The 12,515-nt window shown below is 46.5% G+C and overlaps 1 protein-coding gene across 6 annotated transcripts in view; it reads right to left on the bottom strand.

Moving 5' to 3' along the window:
* The window catches only part of ppip5k1a (diphosphoinositol pentakisphosphate kinase 1a), a 162,509-nt gene extending 150,263 nt beyond the window's left edge, over positions 1–12,246 (bottom strand). For all 6 annotated transcript variants that reach the window (XM_072492738.1, XM_072492739.1, XM_072492740.1 and 3 more), the window contains exon 1: positions 12,126–12,246. The gene's annotated coding sequence lies outside the window, so the exon portion shown is untranslated. The remainder of the gene's footprint in view (positions 1–12,125) is intronic.
* Between the last annotated feature and the right edge of the window lie 269 nt (positions 12,247–12,515).

Raw genomic sequence — 12,515 nt, 5'->3', positions numbered from 1 at the left:
GGAAAAAATCAACTGATCTGGAAGCATCTGTGGAGAGGGAAACAGAGTCAATGACTCGAGTCTGTATGACCTCTTCAGAATCCTTACTTTTATGTTCCAATTCCTCTCGTAATAAAAGCAGCACTCCATAGCCTTCTTAGTTACTTGCTTAATTTTAACTCTATACTAGCTTTTGGGGCCTCATACACTAGAACACCTAGATCCCTCTGCACCTCAGCATTCCGCCGTCCTTCTCCATTTAAGTAATATTCTGCTTTTTTATTCTTCCTGAACTTCTCATTGTATAATAATAATAATCTTTATTGTCACAAGTAGGCTTACGTTAACACTGCAGTGAAGTTACTGTGAAAAGCCCCTAGTCGCCACACTCCGGCGCCTGTTCGGGTACACGGAGGGCGAATTCAGAATGTCCAATTCACCTAACCTGCACGTCTTTCGGGACATGTGGGGGGAAACCGGAGCACCCGGAGGAAACCCACGCAGACACGGGGAGAATGTGCAGGCTCCGCACAGTGAACCAAGCCGGGAATCGAACCAGAGTCCCTGGCGCTGTGAAGCAACAGTGCTAACCACTGCGCTACAGTGCCGCCCCACATCTACTCACATCCATCACATTTTTTGCTCACTCACTCTATATCCATCTGCAACCTCCGCATGTACACTACACAACATATTTTCCTACGTCATCTCAAATTTAGTGGCCATGCATTCACTCCTCTCATCAAAGACATTGAAATAAATTGGAAAATGTTGAATGTCCTGCACAAACCCCTGCACAACTCCAATTGTCACATCCTGCCAATCAGAAAAATGTTTAATTTAAGCATACTCTCCGTTTTCTGCCAACCAGTCAATCTTCTGTTCGTGCTAGTATGTTACCCCCTACACCATGAGATTTTATTTTCTACAATAACCATTGATATGGCACATAATTAAATGCCTTCTGGAAATCCAAGTACAGCACGTCTACAGGTTCCCCTCTTGTCCACAGCACAAGGTACCTCTTGACGTGACCAGTTACACGCTCCTTAACGATCCATTCTAACACCTTACACATGACAGAGGTCAAGCTAACTAGCCTGTAGTTTCCTGTTTTCTGCCTCCCTCCCTTCTTGAATAGAAGGGTTATATTTGCTACTTTCTAACTTGATGGAACTTTTCTAGAATATAGCGAATTTTGGAAAATTAACAGTAACGCATCTACTACCTCATCAGCCATCCCTTTTAACACCCTACGAGGGAGTCCATCAGATCCCGGAGACTTGCCAGTCGCAGCTCCATCATTTTGCTCAGAACAGCTTCCCTAGTGATTGAAATTTCATCAGGTTCCCCTCTACCTTCCACCTCTTGATTTACAGCTATCACTGAAATGTTTTTGCATCCTCTCGTGAAGACAGAAGCAAAACCTCTGTACATTTCATCCACCATTTCCTTATTAATGATAATAATAATAATCTTTATTGTCACAAGTAGGCTTCCATTAACACTGCAATGAAGTTACTGTGAAAATCCCCTCGTCGCCACATTCCGGATACACAGTGGGAGAATTCAAAATGTCCAATTCACCTAACAAGCACGTTTTTCGGGACATGTGGGAGAAAACCAGAGGAAACCCATACAGACACGGGGAGAACGTGCAGAATCCACACAGACAGTGACCTAAGCCGGGAATCGAACCTAGGGCCCTGGCACTGTGAAGCAACAGTGCTAACCACTGCACTACCGTGCTGCCCTGCCTTTCAGACAAAATATTAAACTGAGGCCCAGTCATTCCCCTTAGACACAAAAGATTCCGTGGCACTATTGGAAGAAGAGCAGGACAGTTCTCTCCAGTATCCCAGCCAGCATCACTGTAAAATACCAACTCATCTGATCACCACATTGTTGTATGTTGTAACCTGCTGTGTACAAATCAGTTGCAGTAACTCCACACACAACACTTCAAAAGTACTTCCTTAGCTGTGAAGTAATTTGGGTTGCGAAGCATTAACCCATGCAAAGTCGAATAAACGGGTGCTTTTAAAAGGGAATTTAAACACGTAGCACAAGACTGCAAAACAAAAATGGTTCTTCAATGACTAAAAACACACAGTATCCACTGAAAAGATGAAATGCAACATTAAGGCCAACAAACCCCGGTGCCATCGGTGTTTCTTCGACAGGGATTTATGCAGACAAACAACAGGTGCCTACTAGTAAAACATTGGTGGATCTTAGACTATGGTCGGGTGCATCAGCAGTCGCAAGTCATGCTAATTACAAACCTAAGCAATAAGCCACCAGAATCCCAGAGTTAGCAACATTCCTTCCTATCCTTTCTGGATGAATCAGCATTTAAGACCACAGTACATGACTATAGTAATCAAGCATATTACGCCATTGCAAAACCTCAAATGCTCATAATTTCACCCTCCGAGTCTTTACCATAGCACCTAGTAAAGAAGGGATAGCGCTGCCCCCTTTAATTTAAAGGCTCCAGCTTGTCCCAATTGTAGACTACAATGCAATCCATTTGTTATCCTCTCTCCTGCCTTACTGCAGTGTGATTCTACAGTTGACAGGCACGATACACAACTGCTCCCAAGCTGCCTTGTTTATATGTAAAGTTGAATACACCTTCCCTCCATCACCAACGCACAGTACCAGCAGTGTGTACTGTCTACAAAACACATGGCAGCAACTTGCCAAGGTTAGTTCGACAGCACCTTCCAAACCTGTGACCTTGTCTACTGTCTGGAAAATTACTGGCAGAAGATGCACATGAACCCCCATCTTTCTAACACTGTATTAAAAATATTCACATACTCTATACTCACAACCTTTTGAGCAAGAGAGTTGCAGAGACTCACACCCTTCTCTCATAATCTCGGTCTTAAATGGGCGGCCCCTTGTTCGAGATTCTCCAACAAGAGGAAACATCCTCTCCACATCCATTAAGATTCTGTCAATACCCCTCAGGATCTTAAAAGGTTTCAATCTTACTCTTCTCAACTCCAGTAGATACACACCTAACCTCTCCAACCTTTCCTCGTAAGACAACCGGCCTATTCCTGGTCCTTGTCAAGTAAACCTTCTCGGAACTGCTTCCAAGACATTTGTATCTTTCCTTAAATAAGGAGACCAACATTCCAGACGTGGTCTCATCAACGCCCTGAAGCAAAACATGCCTATATTTGTCGTCAATTCCCCTCACAATAATGTTCTTTTAACTGACCCATTACTTGCTGTGTCTATATACTAGCCTTTTGTGATCCATACACCAAGGCATTCAGATCCCTCTACACCTCGGAGCTCTGCAATCTCGCACCATTTGGATAATAAGCTTTTCTTCCTGCCAAAATGGATAATTTCACATTTACCCCCACTATACTCTATTGGTCAGATATTTGCCCACTCACTTAACCTATCAATGTCCCTTTGCAGCATCCTTATGTCCTCTTCACAATTTACTTTCCTATCTATCTTTGTGTCATTAGCAGATTTAGCAGCCATATCTTCAGTCCCTTCACCGAAATCATTCATATAAAGCCGTACCAAAAGATTAACCTGCCTTTCTTTTGCAAACATTTGCCGTACCTGGCTATTTTACTCTACTTTTATTGCTGTTTCTAGTAGCAAAATAACTCACTTCTTAGAATAACTTAGAATAATCTTTATTGTCACAAGTAGGTCTTGGTCGCCACATTCCGGCGCCTGTTCGGGTACACAGAGGGAGAATTCAGAATGTCCAAGTTACCCACGTCTTTCGGGACTTGTGGGAGGAAACCGGAGCACCCGGAGGAAACCCACGCAGACACGGGGAGAATGTGCAGCCTCTGCACAGACAGTGACCCAAGCCGGGAATCGAACCTGGGTAGTTAACAAGACAGGTCCTCAGAATTGAACGTTGCTGCTAGAGGACACTTGATTACAGTGGCCCATTTACAAGGTGAAAATCCCTCTCTTAGGACACCGAGAGGAGTGATTTCTCTGCAATGACTTATTTCAGTTTCCTCTTGATTAAACTACCACGGTACAATGAGCAGCTGAAGGGGTTGCCAACAGCTTTCTCATTAAACCGAGTGGGACCTACAAACAGATTAGCAGTCAGTTGTTAGCGGTCTTGCCAATAGCTCAGCAGAAAAATCCAGCAGTTAGCGATTTCAGAGCTGGAATCTGGCACTCTTAAACGACAGCCAAAATCGCAAAGCAAGTTTCGCCATGCTGTATTCAAATTCTAGGGATATTTAGTAATTATTATTTAGCAATTTGTTAACAAAGATTCGGTTCCAGGTACTCACAGAGATCCGTGCTGGGACGGTTATTGCTGAGGCACGTGTAACGCAATACCATAAGCTTGCAGATGACTACCCAGCTAAAATATGACAGCTGCTTAACTTAATACTATAACAGGACTTAAAACTGTCGCTCTTTACAGTCCGTACATTGCTATAGTCCAAGACTGGCATCCTATTTGCTGCTGTTTTCAACTGGAATCCAAATGCACAATCTGTTATCATTTTAGAAAGGGATAGCAAGAACATGGAAGTCCTTCTTGGTTTTTAAGTACAAGTCTCCTTTGTACTTGCTTGTAATTGTCACTGAACAGTGTGGGAAAAGGCCCACTAGTTCATCTAGCCCATCCCATACAGTCATGATGACTTGGGCATCAAGTGTCAGCTCTGGCTCAATTAGTAGCACTGTGGCTGCTAAGTCAGGAGATCAAGCGAGTTCAGGTCCCACTCCAGGTACCTGAGCACATGATGCAGGCCGATGCTACCAGTGCAGGAAGCACTGCACTGTTGGAGGTTGCTTCTCTGGGGTTTGTGTCATATATTAAACCGAGGTCCCACCTGCCCTCATCGCCCCGCTATTTTGAAACAAAGAGGAGCTTTTCCCGAATGTCTTGTGCTGCATTTATCCCTCAGTCCTATCACCAAAACGGTTATCTGGTCATTATCTATTGGTACTTGAGGGCTTGCTATGTGCAAATCGGCAGCCTCGTTTTCTTAAAACAGTGACGACACTTCAAAGAGTACTGCGTTTGCTATCGAATGCTCTGGGACATTCTGCGGTGGTGAAAGGCACAAGAACCTCCTGCCCTCCCACAGGACGGGTTTGATGGCAGGGGACGCGTCCTGCCTCCACCCCGATTAAATGCACGGTGAGGGGGTCCGTGGATGGCCTTCCTGCTCCGCCACAATGGAACATTAATGCCCACTTAGGGGTCCCATCCTGCCGCTGCCACCCGCAGACAGGGGGGGAGGGGGGGGTACCTCATGCCTTTGCTGAAAAATCCCCTCGCCCCCATGCCTTGCGGTCCACACCCCACCATCACTCAACTGCTGATGTTCAGGATGTTGCCTGGGCTGGAGCGTTTCAGCTATGAAGAGAGGCTAGATAGGTTGGGGTTGTTTTCCTTAGAACCGAGAAGGCAGGGAGAGGACCTGATTGAGGTGTATAAAATGATAAGGGACATCCTATCCCAGGGTGGATAGGAAGAATCTTTACCCATTGGTAGAGGGGTCAATAACCAAGGAGCATAGATTAAAGGTCAGGGGAAGGAGATTTAGAGGGAATGGGAGTAAATTCTTTTTCACCCAGAGGGTGGTGGGAATCAGAGGCAGGAACTTGCACAACATTCAAGAAGCATTTAGATAGGGAGGCCTCGGATCAGCACCATTCAGTCCTGATCCCTCGGTGAGCACCATTCAGTCCTGATCCCTCGGTGAGCACCATTCAGTCCTGATCCCTCGGTGAGCACCATTCAGTCCTGATCCCTCGGTGAGCACCATTCAGTCCTGATCCCTCGGTGAGCACCATTCAGTCCTGATCCCTCGGTGAGCACCATTCAGTCCTGATCCCTCGGTGAGCACCATTCAGTCCTGATCCCTCGGTGAGCACCATTCAGTCCTGATCCCTCGGATCAGCACCATTCAGTCCTGATCCCTCGGATCAGCACCATTCAGTCCTGATCCCTCGGATCAGCACCATTCAGTCCTGATCCCACTGACGGGGACCAGGCGGAACGGCACTCATTTTTATTTTTTATTTTAGAGTATCCAATTCATTTTTTCCAATTAAGGGGCAATTTAGCATGGCCAATCCACCTACCCTGCACATCTTTGGGTTGTGGGGGCGAAACCCACGCAGACACGGGGAGAATGTCCGTGTGGAGTTTACACATCGACCCAGAGCCGGGATCGAACCTGGGTCCTCGGCACTCATGGGGGTCTCCCAGGGGATCGAAGGGCCCCCAGGTGTTTGCCCTCTGGGCAGGGTGGCATCCTAGCACTGCTGGTGCCAGCCTAGAGCCCTGGTAGTGCCACAGTGCTCAGGTGGCACTGCCATGGTCCCAAGTTGGCATTTTTTTACTGACGGGCATCAGACCCAGGGGTATCATGTGCACATGAGATGGCCTTGAGGACCCCCTTATAGGCGAGTTGGGGGTTGGGTGGGTGGAAAAGAAGAAGAATTTAGATAAACACTTGAAATGCCATAGCACGCCAGGCTACGGACCAAGTGCTGAAAAATGGTATTAGAATAGATAGGTGCTTGGTGGGCATTGCAGACATGATGGGCTGAAGGGTCTCCGTCTGTGCTGTTATACTCCACAACTATGACTCATCCTTGGCCCTCCCAAGCCCCAACTCGCCCATAGTGTCTTGGGTGGGTGTAGCATCGGGCACAGCCACCTCTTCCCCAGTGGAGCTACTGAATACAGAAGTTACCAGCCTCTGATTGGCAGACAGTTGGCAGTGGGCAAGACCTCCACCCATGTCCATGGTGCCACTGCCCTGTTAGATCCCCGATTGGCACGAGACCCTGGGCCTCCCCTAAAGAGTAGCGACACGGGGCTCTCGCTGGTTCCACGCCTGACGGCCAAGACGCTCTTCACCTCCACAAGATTCCACCCCACAAATGTACATCTATCTTTATTGTAAGATACACACACAGTGGTCAGGCTGACATTGAACACCTGACGTAGAGTACTAGAATACTGAAAACAACAGCCAAAGTGTGATATCAAATAGTTTCACTTTTTAAAAGTTCTCTACCTCAAAGCATCCTGGATGAAATAGTGGCTAAAAAGCAAAAGAATGTCTGCCCTAGATTTGAGGTTTGGACGTTGTATTGATTTTTAAAGATTTTAAATCCCGGGCCAGTTCAAAACATAAACACCAGGATGAAATCTTCCTTCCAGAAAAATATTCAGTTACAAAGTTCGAAAGAAACATTGTGAGACCCTCGCAATTTTTTCATTCTCTAAGCTGATAGGGCAAATGCATTTTATTTTTAGGCTCCAGACAGATAACACGTGGACAACAGAAGGATCAGATTGCTTCCACTGTAATCTATACAACCCAGCTGATAGACCATGTGCGGATCACTCGTCATTGGACGTGCTGGGAAACATGAAAGGCTCGCCTGGCATTTCTACAGCAGCTCAGGCTCATTTCCTCTGGGTGTCATGTTGTGAATTGTTGCCAGGTTCATCGGCTCCATGTTTTGGCCCATGTACGGCAGCAGGGATCACAGCAGCTATTGGGAAAGATCGAACAGCACGGTAGCACAGTGGTTAGCACTGTTGCTGCACATCTCCAGGGTCCCAGGTTCGATTCCCGAGTTGGGTCACTGCCTGTGCGGAGTCTGCACGTTCTCCCCGTGTCTGCGTGGGTTTCCTCCGGGTGCTCCGGTTTCCTCCCACAGTCCAAAGATGTGCAGGTTTGGGTGGATTGGCCTCAGTGTCCAAAAAGGTTAGGTGGGGTTAGCGAGTTACGGGGATAGGGTGGAGGTGTGGGGTGTTCTTTCCAAGGGTCGGTGCAGACTCAATGGGATGAATGGCCTCCTTCTGCACTGTAAATTCTATGTCTATGGAGGTTTTTTTCTTTTGAAAAGTAAAGACTCAGGAGGCGAGCTGGTGAACTTTAGCAGGATGAATGGTTCGGAAAGGGTCGATGTGGGAGAGAATCCAAAACCAATGACAATAAATACGAGACAGTTACTGATGAACCCTGCAGGGATACAAGGATAAATTTCTTTAGCTCATAGAATTTACAGTGCAGAAGGAGGCCATTCGGCCCATCGAGTCTGTACCGGCTCTTGGGAAGAGCACCCCACCCAAGGTCAACACCTCCACCCTATCCCCATAACCCAGTAACCCCACCCAACACTAAGGGCAATTTTGGACACAAAGGGCAATTTATCATGGCCAATCCACCTAACCTGTACATCTTTGGACTGTGGGAGGAAACCGGAGCAGCCGGAGGAAACCCACGCACACACGGGGAGGATGTGCAGACTCCGCACAGACAGTGACCCAAGCCGGAATCGAACCTGGGACCCTGGAGCTGTGAAGCAATTGTGCTATCCACAATGCTACCGTGCTGACAATGTGGAACTGGCTGCCAAAGGAAGTGATTAAGGCAAAAAGCTTTGATGCTTTGAAAAGGAAACTAGATGAGTATGTAAAAAAAAAAAAGGGAATAGAAAGGGGTGCTGAAAGGGTTGTGATGAGCAGATGTGGAGCAGAAACACCGACACAGAATCGTTGGGCTGAATCGTCTGCTTCTGTGCTATAAATAATATGCAACACCACATTTCAAATTCTGATCAATTTGCTGCTCATTTACAGTCATTTCTGAAGGAAAAGAGGATAGAAATACAAGAATATCACACTGCCATTTAAGGGATACTCCTTCAAGGTTGCGTTGAGGCACATCCTTCATTAATGCTGCACCACTTCAACCAGGAACTGGGAGCAGTTTTGTGCTCTGTTGCAACATATTTCTAAAAACTGCAAAATATAGAGGAAAATTAATTTTAAACTGCTAATGTCTGGGGATCGATTATTACCTCAGTGTTATGGAACACTTTTCCACTTCAAGTACCCTGTGCCTGCAACTAATGTTAACCTTCACCAATTATCTAATGTCATAGCTTCCAGCACATGAATTGACTCAAGACAGATTGTCACAGGGTACATAGAGCCATAATGGTTCAGAGATAAGCCATTTGGTCCATGCCGGCTCTCTGTATAGCAATCCAATCAAAAAGTGGGCGACACGGTAGCACAGTGGTTAGCACTTGTTGCTTCACAGCTCCAGGGTTCGATTCCCGGCTTGGGTCATTGTCTGTGCGTTCTCCCCGTATCGGCGTGGGTTTCCTCCAGGTGCTCCAGTTTCCTCCCACAAGTCCCGAAAGAGGTGCTTGTTAGATGAATTGGACATTCTGAATTCTCCCTCTGTGTACCCGAACAGGCGCCAGAGTGTGGCGACTGGGGGCTTTTCACAGTAACTTCATTGCAGTGTTAATGTAAACCTACTTGTGACACTAATAAAGATTATTAAGTTCAAATCCCCCACTCTATGGGTGCTCCAGTTTACAGGTGTACAGGTTAGGTGGAATGGACCTGTTAAATTGCCCCTTAGTGTCCAAAAAGGTTGTGTGGGGTTACTGGGTAAGGAGGATAGGGTGGTGGGCGTGGGCATAGGTAGGGTGCAGGGTTGGTGCAGACCCGATGGGCCAAATCTCCTTCTGCATGTAGTGGTGCTACGATTTCTATTCCTATAAACCTGAATGCTGATTTCCCCTCAAGCACTCATCCAATTCTATAAAGAAACCAATAGCTAATAACAGACTCTCTCCTAAAGAAAAGCTTGCAACTATACGGCACATTTCACCACTTTGGGACATCCCAGAGTGCTGTACAGTCAACGTGATGACTTCATTCAACTAGTTTCTCTTCTACTCTCTCCAACTTTGATGATGTTCAGTACGATGGGTCTTACTTAAGCCTTCACCCAGGTTGCTCAGTAAATAATACACATGGCCTCATCAGTGAATATGATGAGACGTGTATTGTGGTGCAAAAATTGGATTATTTAATCAACTAGTTTGGAAACATTTCCAGTTACCTGCAATCAAATTCGTGAAGACTAACTAGGTTTGTGAAGTCACCTCTACTAACTAAAACTAGCATAACTGCAAACCCTTACTAAAAATTATTCTCAGAGTAATAATATGTAAAATATTTAATTATTTCACAGGATGGAGGCAACACTGGCTAGTCCAGCATTTATTCTCCATCCCTAATTTCCATCAAGGAAGTGGAGATATAAGGAACCTTCCAAAGTTGCTGCAGTGCATCTTGTAGATGGTACACACTGTTGTCACTTTGCACATGCGGTGGAGGGAGTGAATGTTTTCAGTGTTGGATCGGGTGCTGACCAAACGGGTTACTTTGTCCTGGCTGGTGTTGAGCTAGTTGGAAATATACTTCATCCAGGCGAGTGCAAGAGTATTCCATTACACTACAAACTTGTGCCTTGTAGTTAGTGGGCAAGCTTTGGGGAATCAGGAGGCGAGTTACTAGCTGCAGAATTCCCAGCCTCTGACCTGCTCTTATACCCACAGTATTTATATGGCCGTTACAGTTCAGTTTCTGGTCAACGGTAACATCCCAGGATGTTGATAGTGGGGGAAATCCGTGATGGTAATGCCATTGAATGTCAATGAGGGACAATTAGATTCTCTCTTATTGGAAATGGTCAATGCCTGGCAGCTTGTGTGTCATGAATGTTCCTTGACACTTATCAGCCCAAGCCTGAATGCTGTCAAGGTCTTGCTGCATGTTGACATACTTCAGTATCCGAGCGGTCTTGAATAGCGCTCAACATCTGTGCAATCATCAGCAAACTTCTGACCTTATGACAAAGTGAAGGTCTTTGATGAATATGGTTGGGCCTAGGACACTACCCCGAAGAGCTCCTGCAGCGATGTCCCATGACTGAAATAACTGACCTCAAATAGCTGTACCCAAATAGCTTGGCTAGATGCACGGCGTATTCTGGAGCATAAGTCAATATTATCAGGGCCCAAAGTCTTTAGTGTCTTCGGCTGTTTCTTGATGTCATCTGGAATGAATTAAATTGCTGAAGACTGGCATCTGTGATGCTGGGGACTTCAGGAGGAAGCCTAGATGGATCATCTACTTAGCACTTTTGGCTGAAGGCTGTTGCAAAATTTTCAGCCTCATCTTTTGCACTTAAGTGCTGGGCTCCCCCATCATCAAGAATGGAGATATTTGAAGAGTCTCCCCCAGAAAGTTGTTTACTTGTCCACTGCCACACATGCCTGAATGTGACAAGACGGCAGTGCTTTGATCTGATCAGTTGGTTGTTGGGATTGCTTAGCTCTTGTGTATTGTATGTTGCTCACACTGTTTGGCATGCAAGTAGCTTCACCAGGTTGACAGTTCATTTTTAGATATGTCTGGTGCTGCTCCTGGCATTCCCTCCTGCACCTCTTCATTGAACCAGGGTTGACTCCCTCAGCTTGCTGGTAGAATGGGAGATATGCCAGGCCATGTGGGTTACAGAATATGCTCAAATACAATTCTGCTGCTACTGATGGCCCACAGCGCCTCAAGGGTGTCCAGTTTTGAGTTGATTGCAATAAGTTGGCCTTTAATCAAAGTAAATCCACAACACTAAACAGATGTTCTGCCACACTCACTTCCCGTTTGCTGCGAAAGTGGCAAAGACAAACGTTCAACAGGAAGCAAAAGAGAATTAACAAGCGCCTCAAACTTCATGGCCACCCTGCAGTGACAGGATGGCTGCAAGCTTTGTTCAAAAGAAATAAATCTTTAAACGAAAACACAAACAAACAAGATTAAGCTATTCTGCAGGGTCGCTTACAAGACTTCAGGCTCTCACAAACCCAACAGGGAGGCACTGGAGGGAGGCAGGTGCCAACCGTCCCGCCATCAGGTTCAAACATCCTTTCTAAATGCAACAGCTTCAACGACAACTGGCCATTGAGACACCCCGGGTGGGAAGACCGATGCCCACCATTTGAGATGGGCATCTTCAATGTCAACAACAAAACCCTGGTGCATGACATTAAATGGCTGAAGTCACCAAACACCATCATACCAGGGGGCACCCTCCCCTGTGCACTGCCCACATCATTGGACAAATCTAACAGTTAAATAATTCATTACTTTTAATAAAAATAATTCCAATTAAACTCAATGCCAATTTTGCTCAGTCATGAAATCGTATTTCTTCCAAATTTGGCTCATCGCATCAAAATAAAATTCATCGACACTAGCAGATTGCACGAAAGTCTTAAATACTCACCAGGCCGTCCCTCAGAGTCATTTCCCTGTGAAGTTTGCTTCACTCTGGACAGCCTCCATATTTCGGGCTTCACTCATCGTTTAGGCCCCGGTTGGAAACGCCCCCTAGCAACCTCCCGGCCAACCGAACCTGACACCGGATGTCGACCGCCTGATGATTGACATCCTAACTTGCTAGCGGCCGGAGCTGGCGGCCGGGGGCGGGGCGGCGTCGTGACGTCACCTGTCACTCACCGCCGCCGATCAGCAGCAGGGACTCGGGGAAACAGCGCCGACTCCACGCCTACTGGCGTGAAGGTGTAACTGCAGCTGCAAACCAGGCTCTGCCCCCCCCCCCCCCCCAGAATGCCAACCTCACCCACACACACCCCAGGGTCCCAACCTCACCTAC

Source organism: Scyliorhinus torazame, chromosome 30 (genome assembly GCF_047496885.1).
Source record: "Scyliorhinus torazame isolate Kashiwa2021f chromosome 30, sScyTor2.1, whole genome shotgun sequence".
Classification (NCBI taxonomy): Eukaryota; Metazoa; Chordata; class Chondrichthyes; order Carcharhiniformes; family Scyliorhinidae; genus Scyliorhinus; species Scyliorhinus torazame.
This window is presented reverse-complemented; position numbering and strand designations above follow the sequence as displayed.